The 12,978-nt window shown below is 43.0% G+C and overlaps 1 pseudogene; it reads left to right on the top strand.

Annotated features, from left to right (window-relative positions):
• Positions 1-264: 264 nt before the first annotated feature.
• Positions 265-12,978, top strand: part of LOC127658290 (E3 ubiquitin-protein ligase HACE1-like) — a 46,473-nt pseudogene continuing 33,759 nt past the window's right edge.

Raw genomic sequence — 12,978 nt, 5'->3', positions numbered from 1 at the left:
TCAGGATGTTGTAGCAGTTTGAGTTGGTCTTAATTGTGCTTGGCAGCTCATCAAAGTTGAACAAATTAGCCACAAATTGTCCTTTGCTCTGCAGTGTTCGTTTGACACTAGTGTAAACTGCATCGCCTTTCTGTAAAATGCGGTCTAAATCGAAACCGAGAAGCTCATTACGTTCATTATGGAAAGCTAGGAACATTAAGGCATTGCAAGTACACTGATGGCCTCTGGAGTAAATGTTGTACCTAGAATCGCCTTGACAGTGGGATGCTGTAACAGACAGAACATACGGGTTTGCATCGATCATAATTGATACAGAGTTGGTACTTGTGAAAGCCAACTTACTGAAATCCTATTTAAACTTATTATTATTATTAAGTTGGCTTGTGAGAGCCAACTTACTGAAATCCTATTTAAACTTATTAAGTTGGCTTGTGAGAGCCAACTTACTGAAATCCTATTTAAACGTATTATTATTAAGTTGGCTTGTGAAAGCCAACTTACTGAAATCCTACTTAAACTTATTATTATTAGTGGTGCTTGCAAAGCATCACTATTGTAATCTCACATACTTATTATTTTTTATTTTTATTTTTATTTTTATTAGTGGTGCTTGCAAAGCATCACTATTGTAATCTCACATACTTATTTTTATTTTTCTTCTTTTTATTATTATTCTATCTCCGTACAAAACTTCGGCACCTAACTCGTCCCGCACCGTTTGGCGTAGACCCACGAATGAGGTGTCAAATCGAACGGCCTATTGAGGACACGTGTGCTATGACTTTTATAAGCTGATCGGGGTACGGTAATTGCCCCAGGGGCAAAAAAGCGCCGAAAAATCCCATAGACTTAACATTGCGACAAACTTTGACGCGTCACAGCTCCGAGCGAGGATTTCGCAGAAACGTGTGATTTGCCACATTTGAAGAGGCTGGCAGGCTCTGTAAGAGCATACCTCAAAATGGGGTAAAAGTTGCACCCTGGGGGCAGGAGCTGCCCAAAAATGCCCCAATTGACTTACAATGGTGTAGGACGGCCCATGAAATGAAATGGCATTGGGATTTGTATTCAACATAGCTCTGGATCACAGTGTCATAGAGACAATGGGGCGGGCTCATTTTACTCAGACGACCAATCAGTATCTCAGGATCATTTTGAATCTATCAAGCCACGCCCTAGCAACAATTTAGAGCACCTTAGCAACAAGTCCCATAGACTTCTAATGAAAGACATCAAAGGGATATCTCCGGATAGAAGTGTCATAGAAACACAAGGGTGGTCTCGTTTCACTCGGGGCAGCAAACAGCCAATCATGAATCACCTCAACACTTCCTAGCCCCTCCCTAGCAACCATTGTCGAGCACCTTAGCAACCAAAATCCATAGAGGATATCTTCCATTCTGAATGTCACAGAGGCATGGGAGTTGGTTTATATCATTCATACTGACAAGCAGCCTTTGGAGATTAATGATTGGCAGCTGCCAAGCCACTCCCTAGCAACTAAACAGAGTACCCTAGCAACCCTTTAGCAGTAACTATATCTCTGCACCAGAAAATCAGAGAAACTTCTGGGTTGATTTATTTCAATCAGGATGGCAAGGACACTTCATTAGTATCACTAAGGTAACTGCCTAGCAACCAGATGGGGTTACCCTAGCAACCGCAGTAACAAATCACATATCTCTGCATCAGAAAAACGTAGAGACTTCCGGGTTGACTTATTTCAATCAGGATGGCAAGGACACTTGATTACTATCACTATGATTACTGCCTAGCAACCAGATGGGGTTACCCTAGCAACCGAAGTAACAAATCACATATCTCTGCACCAGAAAATAGTACTGACTTCGGGTTGATTTATTTCACTCAGGATGGCAAGGACACTTCATTACTATCACTATGGTAACTGCCTAGCAACCAGATGGGGTTACCCTAGCAACCGAAAGTAACAAATCACATATCTCTGCATCAGAAAAACGTACAGACTTCTGGGTTGACTTATTTCAATCAGGATGGCAAGGACACTTGATTACTATCACTATGGTAACTGCCTAGCAACCAGATGGGGTTACCCTAGCAACCGAGTAACAAATCACATATCTCTGCACCAGAAAATAGTACTGACTTCCGGGTTGATTTATTTCACTCAGGATCGCAAGGACACTTGATTACTATCACTATGGTAACTGCCTAGCAACCAGATGGGGTTACCCTAGCAACCGAGAAACAAATCACATATCTCGGCACCAGAAAAGAGTACAGACTTCCGGGTTGATTTATTTCAACCAGGATGGCAAGGACACTTCATTAGTATCAATATGGTAACTGCCTAGCAACCAGATGGGGTTACCCTAGCAACCGAGTAACAAATCACATATCTCTGCATCAGAAAAACGTAGAGACTTCTGGGTTGATTTATTTCACTCAGGATGGCAAGGACACTTGATTAGTATCACTATGGTAACTGCCTAGCAACCAGATGGGGTTACCCTAGCAACCAAATAACAAATCACATATCTCTGCATCAGAAAAACGTAGAGACTTCCGGGTTGACTTATTTCAATCAGGATGGCAAGGAGACTTGATTAGTATCACTATGGTAACTGCCTAGCAACCAGATGGGGTTACCCTAGCAACCGAGTAACAAATCACATATCTCTGCACCAGAAAATAGTACAGACTTCGGGTTGACTTATTTCAATCAGGATGGCAAGGAGACTTGATTACTATCACTATGGTAACTGCCTAGCAACCAGATGGGTTTACCCTAGCAACCGAGTAACAAATCACATATCTCTGCACCAGAAAAGCGTACAGACTTCTGGGTTGATTTATTTATGACCATAATTTTTGTTCTTTTCAGTTAAGCATGCTATTTCACCAGTTTTGCCACGGCAAGCACCACTCACATTTTCTTCAGGAAATGTACCTATCTAGTTCTTATTATTATATCTCTTAACAAAACTTCGGCACCTAACTCGTCCAGCACCGTTTGGCATAGACCCACGAATGAGGTGTCAAATCGAACAGCCTATTGAGGACACGTGTGCTATGACTTTTATAAGCGATCGAGTACGGTGTTTGCCCCAGGGGCAAAAAAGCGCCGAAAAATCCCATAGACTTAACATTGAGACAAACTTTGACGCGTCACAGCTCCAGCGAGGATTTCGAGAAACGTGTGATTTGCCACATTTGAAGAGGCTGGCAGGCTTGACATACTCAATATGGTAGTGCACTGGCACTAGTGCCCATGACACATGATGAGGATTGCCCATGAAATGGGATTTTTAATTGAACATAGCTCTGGATCACAGTGTCATAGAGACAAGGGGCTGGCTCATTTTACTCAGACGACCAATCAGTCTCTCGGATCATTGTGAAGCTATCAAGCCACGCCCTAGCAACCATTTAGAGCACCTTAGCAACAAGTCCCATAGACTTCTAATGAAAGACATCAAAGGGATATCTCCGGATAGAAGTGTCATAGATACACAAGGGTGGTCTCGTTTGACTCGGGGCAGCAAACAGCCAATCATGAATCACCTCAACACTTCCTAGCCCCTCCCTAGCAACCATTGTCGAGCACCTTAGCAACCAAAATCCATAGAGGGATATCTTCCATTCTGAATGTCACAGAGGCATGGGAGTTGGTTTATGTCATTCATACTGACAAGCAGCCTTTGAGATTTCATGATTGGCAGCTGCCAAGCCACTCCCTAGCAACTAAACAGAGTACCCTAGCAACCGAATAACAAATCACATATCTCTGCACCAGAAAATCAGTACAGACTTCTGGGTTGATTTATTTCAACTCAGGATGGCAAGGAGACTTGATTAGTATCACTATGGTAACTGCCTAGCAACCAGATGGGGTTACCCTAGCAACCGAGTAACAAATCACATATCTCTGCACCAGAAAACAGTACAGACTTCCGGGTTGACTTATTTCACTCAGGATGGAAAGGAGCCATGTCATTGCTATTACCTATGGTAACTGCATAGCAACCACATGGGCTTACCCTAGCAACCGAGTAACAAATCACATATTTCTGCACCAGAAAATCGTACAGACTTCTGGGTTGATTTATTTATGACCATAATTTTTGTTCTTTTCAAGTTACAACATGCTGTTTGATCGAGTTTTGCCACGGCAAGCACCACTCACATTTTCTTCAGGAAATGTACCTATCTAGTATTATACTTATTTTTATTCTTCTTTTTATTATTATTCTATCTCCGTACAAAACTTCAGCACCTAACTCGTCCCACGACCGCTTGGCGTAGACCCACGAATGAGGTGTCAAATCGAACGCCTATTGAGGACACGTGTGCTATGACTTTTATAGTTTATCGGGTACGGTAATTGCCCCAGGGGCAAAAAAGCGCCGAAAAATCCCATAGACTTAACATTGCGACAAACTTTGACGCGTCACAGCTCCGAGCGAGGATTTCGCAGAAACGTGTGATTTGCCATATTTGAAGAGGCTGGCAGGCTCTGTAAGAGCATACCTCAAAATGGGGTAAAAGTTGCACCCCTGGGGGCAGGAGCTGCCCAAAAATGCCCCAATTGACTTACAATGGTGTAGGACGGCCCATGAAATGAAATGGCATTGGGATTTGTATTCAACATAGCTCTGGATCACAGTGTCATAGAGACAATGGGGCGGGCTCATTTTACTCAGACGACCAATCAGTATCTCAGGATCATTTTGAATCTATCAAGCCACGCCCTAGCAACAATTTAGAGCACCTTAGCAACAAGTCCCATAGACTTCTAATGAAAGACATCAAAGGGATATCTCTGGATAGAAGTGTCATAGAAACACAAGGGTGGTCTCTGCTTTCACTCGGGCAGCAAACAGCCAATCATGAATCACCTCAACACTTCCTAGCCCCTCCCTAGCAACCATTGTCGAGCACCTTAGCAACCAAAATCCATAGAGGATATCTTCCATTCTGAATGTCACAGAGGCATGGGAGTTGGTTTATATCATTCATACTGACAAGCAGCCTTTGGAGATTAATGATTGGCAGCTGCCAAGCCACTCCCTAGCAACTAAACAGAGTACCCTAGCAACCCTTTAGCAGTAACTATATCTCTGCACCACAAAATCAGAGAAACTTCTGGGTTGATTTATTTCAATCAGGATGGCAAGGAGACTTCATTAGTATCACTAAGGTAACTGCCTAGCAACCAGATGGGGTTACCCTAGCAACCCAGTAACAAATCACATATCTCTGCACCAGAAAATCAGAGAAACTTCTGGGTTGATTTATTTCAATCAGGATGGCAAGGAGACTTCATTAGTATCACTAAGGTAACTGCCTAGCAACCAGATGGGGTTACCCTAGCAACCGAGTAACAAATCACATATCTCTGCATCAGAAAAACGTAGAGACTTCCGGGTTGACTTATTTCAATCAGGATGGCAAGGACACTTGATTACTATCACTATGATTACTGCCTAGCAACCAGATGGGGTTACCCTAGCAACCGAGTAACAAATCACATATCTCTGCACCAGAAAATAGTACTGACTTCCGGGTTGATTTATTTCACTCAGGATGGCAAGGACACTTCATTACTATCACTATCGTAACTGCCTAGCAACCAGATGGGGTTACCCTAGCAACCGAGAAACAAATCACATATCTCGGCACCAGAAAAGAGTACAGACTTCCAGGTTGATTTATTTCAACCAGGATGGCAAGGACACTTCATTAGTATCAATATGGTAACTGCCTAGCAACCACATGGGGTTACCCTAGCAACCGAGTAACAAATCACATATCTCTGCATCAGAAAACGTAGATACTTCTGGGTTGACTTATTTCAATCAGGATGGCAAGGACACTTGATTACTATCACTATGGTAACTGCCTAGCAACCAGATGGGGTTACCCTAGCAACCGAGTAACAAATCACATATCTCTGCACCAGAAAATAGTACTGACTTCCGGGTTGATTTATTTCACTCAGGATCGCAAGGACACTTGATTACTATCACTATGGTAACTGCCTAGCAACCAGATGGGGTTACCCTAGCAACCGAGAAACAAATCACATATCTCGGCACCAGAAAAGAGTACAGACTTCCGGGTTGATTTATTTCAACCAGGATGGCAAGGACACTTGATTACTATCACTATGGTAACTGCCTAGCAACCAGATGGGGTTACCCTAGCAACCGAGTAACAAATCACATATCTCTGCACCAGAAAATAGTACTGACTTCCGGTTGATTTATTTCACTCAGGATCGCAAGGACACTTGATTACTATCACTATGGTAACTGCCTAGCAACCAGATGGGGTTACCCTAGCAACCGAGAAACAAATCACATATCTCTGCACCAGAAAAGAGTACAGACTTCCGGTTGATTTATTTCAACCAGGATGGCAAGGACACTTCATTAGTATCACTATGGTAACTGCCTAGCAACCAGATGGGGTTACCCTAGCAACCGAGTAACAAATCACATATCTCTGCACCAGAAAACAGTAGTAACTTCTGGGTTGACTTATTTCACTCAGGATGGCAAGGAGACTTCATTAGTATCACTATGGTAACTGCCTAGCAACCATATGGGGTTACCCTAGCAACCAAGTAACAAATCACATATCTCTGCATCACAAAAACATAGAGACTTCCGGGTTGATTTATTTTAATCAGGATGGCCAGGAGACTTGATTAGTATCACTATGGTAACTGCCTAGCAACCAGATGGAGTTACCCTAGCAACCGAGTAACAAATCACATATCTCTGCACCAGAAAACACTACAGACTTCCGGGTTGACTTATTTCACTCAGGATGGAAAGGAGCCATGTATTGTATTACCTTGGTAACTGCATAGCAACCACATGGGCTTACCCTAGCAACCGAAGTAACAAATCACATATTTCTGCACCAGAAAATCGTACAGACTTCTGGGTTGATTTATTTATGACCATAATTTTTGTTCTTTTCCAGTTACAACATGCTGTTTGACCAGTTTTGCCACGGCAAGCACCACTCACATTTTCTTCAGGAAATGTACCTATCTAGTTTTTATTTTTATATCTCTTAACAAAACTTCGCACCTAACTCGTCCCAAGCACCGCTTGGCATAGACCCACGTAATGAGGTGTCAAATCGAACGCCTATTGAGGACACGTGTGCTATGACTTTTATAAGCTTATCGGGTACGGTATTTGCCCCAGGGGCAAAAAAGCGCCTAAAAATCCCATTGACTTAACATTGAGACAAACTTTGACGCCACAGCTCCGAGCTGAGGATTTCGCAGAAACGCAGTGATTTGCCACATTTGAAGAGGCTGGCAGGCTCTGTAAGAGCATACCTCAATATGGGGTAAAAGTTGCACCCCTGGGGGCAGGAGCTGCCCAAAGTTGCCCCCATTGACTTACAATGGTGTAGGACGGCCCATGAAATAGGGATTTTTAATTAAACATAGCTCTGGATCACAGTGTCATAGAGACAAGGGGCCTGCCTCATTTTACTAAGATCGACCAATCAGTCTCTCAGGATCATTGCAAAGCTATCAAGCCACGCCCTAGCAACCATTTAGAGGACCTTAGCAACAAGTCCCATAGACTTCTAATGAAAGAGATCAAAGGGATATCTCCGCTAGAAGTGTCATACCAACACAAGGGTGGTCTCGCTTGACTCGGGCAGCAAACAGCCAATCATGAATCACCTCAACACTTCCTAGCCCCTCCCTAGCAACTATTGTCGAGCACCTTAGCAACCAAAATCCATAGAGGGATATCTTCCATTCTGAATGTCACAGAGGCATGGGAGTTGATTTATGTCATTCATACTGACAAGCAGCCTTTGAATTTCATGATTGGCAGCTGCCAAACCACTCCCTAGCAACTACACATAGTACCCTAGCAACCGAGTAACAAATCACATATCTCTACACCAGAAAATAGTACAGACTTCTGGGTTGATTTATTTCACTCAGGATGGCAAGGAAACTTGATTACTATCACTATGGAAACTGCCTAGCAACCAGATGGGGTTACCCTAGCAACCGAGTAACAAATCACATATCTCTGCACCAGAAAATAGTACAGACTTCCGGGTTGACTTATTTCAATAAGGATGGCAAGGAGACTTCATTACTATCACTATGGTAACTGCCTAGCAACCAGATGGGTTTACCCTAGCAACCGAGTAACAAATCACATATCTCTGCATCAGAAAAACGTAGAGACTTCTGGGTTGATTTATTTATGACCATAATTTTTGTTCTTTTCAAGCATGCTATTTGACGAGTTTTGCCACGGCAAGCACCACTCACATTTTCTTCAGGAAATGTACCTATCTAGTTATTAGTGGTGCTTGCAAAGCATCACTATTGTAATCTCACATACTTATTATTTTTATTTTTATTAGTGGTGCTTGCAAAGCATCACTATTGTAATCTCACATACTTATTTTTATTTTTATACTTTTTATTATTCTATCTCCGTACAAAACTTCGCACCTAACTCGTCCCAAGCACCGCTTGGCATGAGACCCACCTAATGAGGTGTCAAATCGAACGGCCTATTGAGGACACGTGTGCTATGACTTTTATAGTTTATCGGGTACGGTAATTGCCCCAGGGGCAAAAAAGCGCCTAAAAATCCCATAGACTTAACATTGCGACAAACTTTGACGCGCCACAGCTCCGAGCGAGGATTTCGCGAGAAACGCAGTGATTTGCCACATTTGAAGAGGCTGGCAGGCTCTGTAAGAGCATACCTCAAAATGGGGTAAAAGTTGCACCTCTGGGGGCAGGAGCTGCCCAAAAATGCCCCAATTGACTTACAATGGTGTAGGACGGCCCATGAAATGAAATGGCATTGGGATTTGTATTCAACATAGCTCTGGATCACAGTGTCATAGAGACAATGGGGCGGGCTCATTTTACTCAGACGACCAATCAGTATCTCAGGATCATTTTGAATCTATCAAGCCACGCCCTAGCAACAATTTAGAGCACCTTAGCAACAAGTCCCATACACTTCTAATGAAAGACATCAAAGGGATATCTCCGGATAGAAGTTTCATAGAAACACAAGGGTGGTCTCTGCTTTCACTCGGGCAGCAAACAGCCAATCATGAATCACCTCAACACTTCCTAGCCCCTCCCTAGCAACCATTGTCGAGCACCTTAGCAACCAAAATCCATAGAGGATATCTTCCATTCTGAATGTCACAGAGGCATGGGAGTTGGTTTATATCATTCATACTGACAAGCAGCCGTTGGAGATTAATGATTGGCAGCTGCCAAGCCACTCCCTAGCAACTAAACAGAGTACCCTAGCAACCCTTTAGCAGTAACTATATCTCTGCACCAGAAAATCAGAGAAACTTCTGGGTTGATTTATTTCAATCAGGATGGCAAGGACACTTCATTAGTATCACTAAGGTAACTGCCTAGCAACCAGATGGGGTTACCCTAGCAACCGAGTAACAAATCACATATCTCTGCATCAGAAAACGTAGAGACTTCCGGGTTGACTTATTTCAATCAGGATGGCAAGGACACTTGATTACTATCACTATGATTACTGCCTAGCAACCAGATGGGGTTACCCTAGCAACCGAAGTAACAAATCACATATCTCTGCACCAGAAAATAGTACTGACTTCCGGGTTGATTTATTTCACTCAGGATGGCAAGGACACTTCATTACTATCACTATGGTAACTGCCTAGCAACCAGATGGGGTTACCCTAGCAACCGAGTAACAAATCACATATCTCTGCATCAGAAAAACGTAGAGACTTCCGGGTTGACTTATTTCAATCAGGATGGCAAGGACACTTGATTACTATCACTATGATTACTGCCTAGCAACCACATGGGGTTACCCTAGCAACCGAGTAACAAATCACATATCTCTGCACCAGAAAATAGTACTGACTTCCGGGTTGATTTATTTCACTCAGGATGGCAAGGACACTTGATTACTATCACTATGGTAACTGCCTAGCAACCAGATGGGGTTACCCTAGCAACCGAGAAACACATCACATATCTCGGCACCAGAAAAGAGTACAGACTTCCAGGTTGATTTATTTCAACCAGGATGGCAAGGACACTTCATTAGTATCAATATGGTAACTGCCTAGCAACCACATGGGGTTACCCTAGCAACCGAGTAACAAATCACATATCTCTGCATCAGAAAAACGTAGATACTTCTGGGTTGACTTATTTCAATCAGGATGGCAAGGACACTTGATTACTATCACTATGGTAACTGCCTAGCAACCAGATGGGGTTACCCTAGCAACCAAATAACAAATCACATATCTCTGCATCAGAAAAACGTAGAGACTTCCGGGTTGACTTATTTCAATCAGGATGGCAAGGACACTTGATTACTATCACTATGATTACTGCCTAGCAACCAGATGGGGTTACCCTAGCAACCGAGTAACAAATCACATATCTCTGCACCACAAAATAGTACTGACTTCCGGGTTGATTTATTTCACTCAGGATGGCAAGGACACTTGATTACTATCACTATGGTAACTGCCTAGCAACCAGATGGGGTTACCCTAGCAACCGAGAAACACATCACATATCTCGGCACCAGAAAAGAGTACAGACTTCCAGGTTGATTTATTTCAACCAGGATGGCAAGGACACTTCATTAGTATCAATATGGTAACTGCCTAGCAACCACATGGGGTTACCCTAGCAACCGAAGTAACAAATCACATATCTCTGCATCAGAAAACGTACATACTTCTGGGTTGACTTATTTCAATCAGGATGGCAAGGACACTTGATTACTATCACTATGGTAACTGCCTAGCAACCAGATGGGGTTACCCTAGCAACCGAGTAACAAATCACATATCTCTGCACCAGAAAATAGTACTGACTTCCGGGTTGATTTATTTCACTCAGGATCGCAAGGACACTTGATTACTATCACTATGGTAACTGCCTAGCAACCAGATGGGGTTACCCTAGCAACCGAGAAACAAATCACAGATCTCGGCACCAGAAAAGAGTACAGACTTCCGGGTTGATTTATTTCAACCAGGATGGCAAGGACACTTCATTAGTATCAATATGGTAACTGCCTAGCAACCAGATGGGGTTACCCTAGCAACCAATTAACAAATCACATATCTCTGCATCAGAAAAACGTAGAGACTTCTGGGTTGGTTTATTTCACTCAGGATGGCAAGGACACTTCATAAGTATCACTATGGTAACTTCCTAGCAACAAGGACGGGTTACCCTAGCAACCAAATAACAAATCACATATCTCTGGATCAGAACATCGTAGAGACTTCCTGGTTGACTGATTTTACTCTGGATAGCAAGGAGACTTGATAAGTATCACTATGGTAACTGCCTAGCAACCACATGGGGTTACCCTAGCAACCGAGTAACAAATCACATATCTCTGCACCAGAAAATAGTACAGACTTCCGGGTTGACTTATTTCAATAAGGATGGCAAGGAGACTTCATTACTATCACTATGGTAACTGCCTAGCAACCAGATGGGTTTACCCTAGCAACCGAGTAACAAATCACATATCTCTGCATCAGAAAAACGTAGAGACTTCTGGGTTGATTTATTTATGACCATAATTTTTGTTCTTTTCAAGCATGCTATTTCACCGAGTTTTGCCACGGCAAGCACCACTCACATTTTCTTCAGGAAATGTACCTATCTAGTTAGTGGTGCTTGCAAAGCATCACTATTGTAATCTCACATACTTATTTTATTTTTATTTTTATTATTCTATCTCCGTACAAAACTTCGGCACCTAACTCGTCCCAAGCACCGCTTGGCGTAGACCCACTAATGAGGTGTCAAATCGAACGGCCTATTGAGGACACGTGTGCTATGACTTTTATAAGTTTATCGGGTACGGTAATTGCCCCAGGGGCAAAAAAGCGGCCTAAAAATCCCATAGACTTAACATTGCGACAAACTTTGACGCGTCACAGCTCCGAGCGAGGATTTCGCAGAAACGTGTGATTTGCCATATTTGAAGAGGCTGGCAGGCTCTGTAAGAGCATACCTCAAAATGGGGTAAAAGTTGCACCCCTGGGGGCAGGAGCTGCCCAAAAATGCCCCAATTGACTTACAATGGTGTAGGACGGCCCATGAAATGAAATGGCATTGGGATTTGTATTCAACATAGCTCTGGATCACAGTGTCATAGAGACAATGGGGCGGGCTCATTTTACTCAGACGACCAATCAGTATCTCAGGATCATTTTGAATCTATCAAGCCACGCCCTAGCAACAATTTAGAGCACCTTAGCAACAAGTCCCATAGACTTCTAATGAAAGACATCAAAGGGATATCTCTGGATAGAAGTGTCATAGAAACACAAGGGTGGTCTCGCTTTCACTCGGGCAGCAAACAGCCAATCATGAATCACCTCAACACTTCCTAGCCCCTCCCTAGCAACCATTGTCGAGCACCTTAGCAACCAAAATCCATAGAGGATATCTTCCATTCTGAATGTCACAGAGGCATGGGAGTTGGTTTATATCATTCATACTGACAAGCAGCCTTTGGAGATTAATGATTGGCAGCTGCCAAGCCACTCCCTAGCAACTAAACAGAGTACCCTAGCAACCCTTTAGCAGTAACTATATCTCTGCACCACAAAATCAGAGAAACTTCTGGGTTGATTTATTTCAATCAGGATGGCAAGGAGACTTCATTAGTATCACTAAGGTAACTGCCTAGCAACCAGATGGGGTTACCCTAGCAACCCAGTAACAAATCACATATCTCTGCACCAGAAAATCAGAGAAACTTCTGGGTTGATTTATTTCAATCAGGATGGCAAGGAGACTTCATTAGTATCACTAAGGTAACTGCCTAGCAACCAGATGGGGTTACCCTAGCAACCGAGTAACAAATCACATATCTCTGCATCAGAAAAACGTAGAGACTTCCGGGTTGACTTATTTCAATCAGGATGGCAAGG

This window comes from Xyrauchen texanus, chromosome 17 (genome assembly GCF_025860055.1).
Source record: "Xyrauchen texanus isolate HMW12.3.18 chromosome 17, RBS_HiC_50CHRs, whole genome shotgun sequence".
Taxonomy (NCBI): Eukaryota; Metazoa; Chordata; class Actinopteri; order Cypriniformes; family Catostomidae; genus Xyrauchen; species Xyrauchen texanus.
The sequence above is the reverse complement of the archived record's forward strand: the minus strand, read 5'-3'. Positions and strand labels throughout refer to the sequence as shown.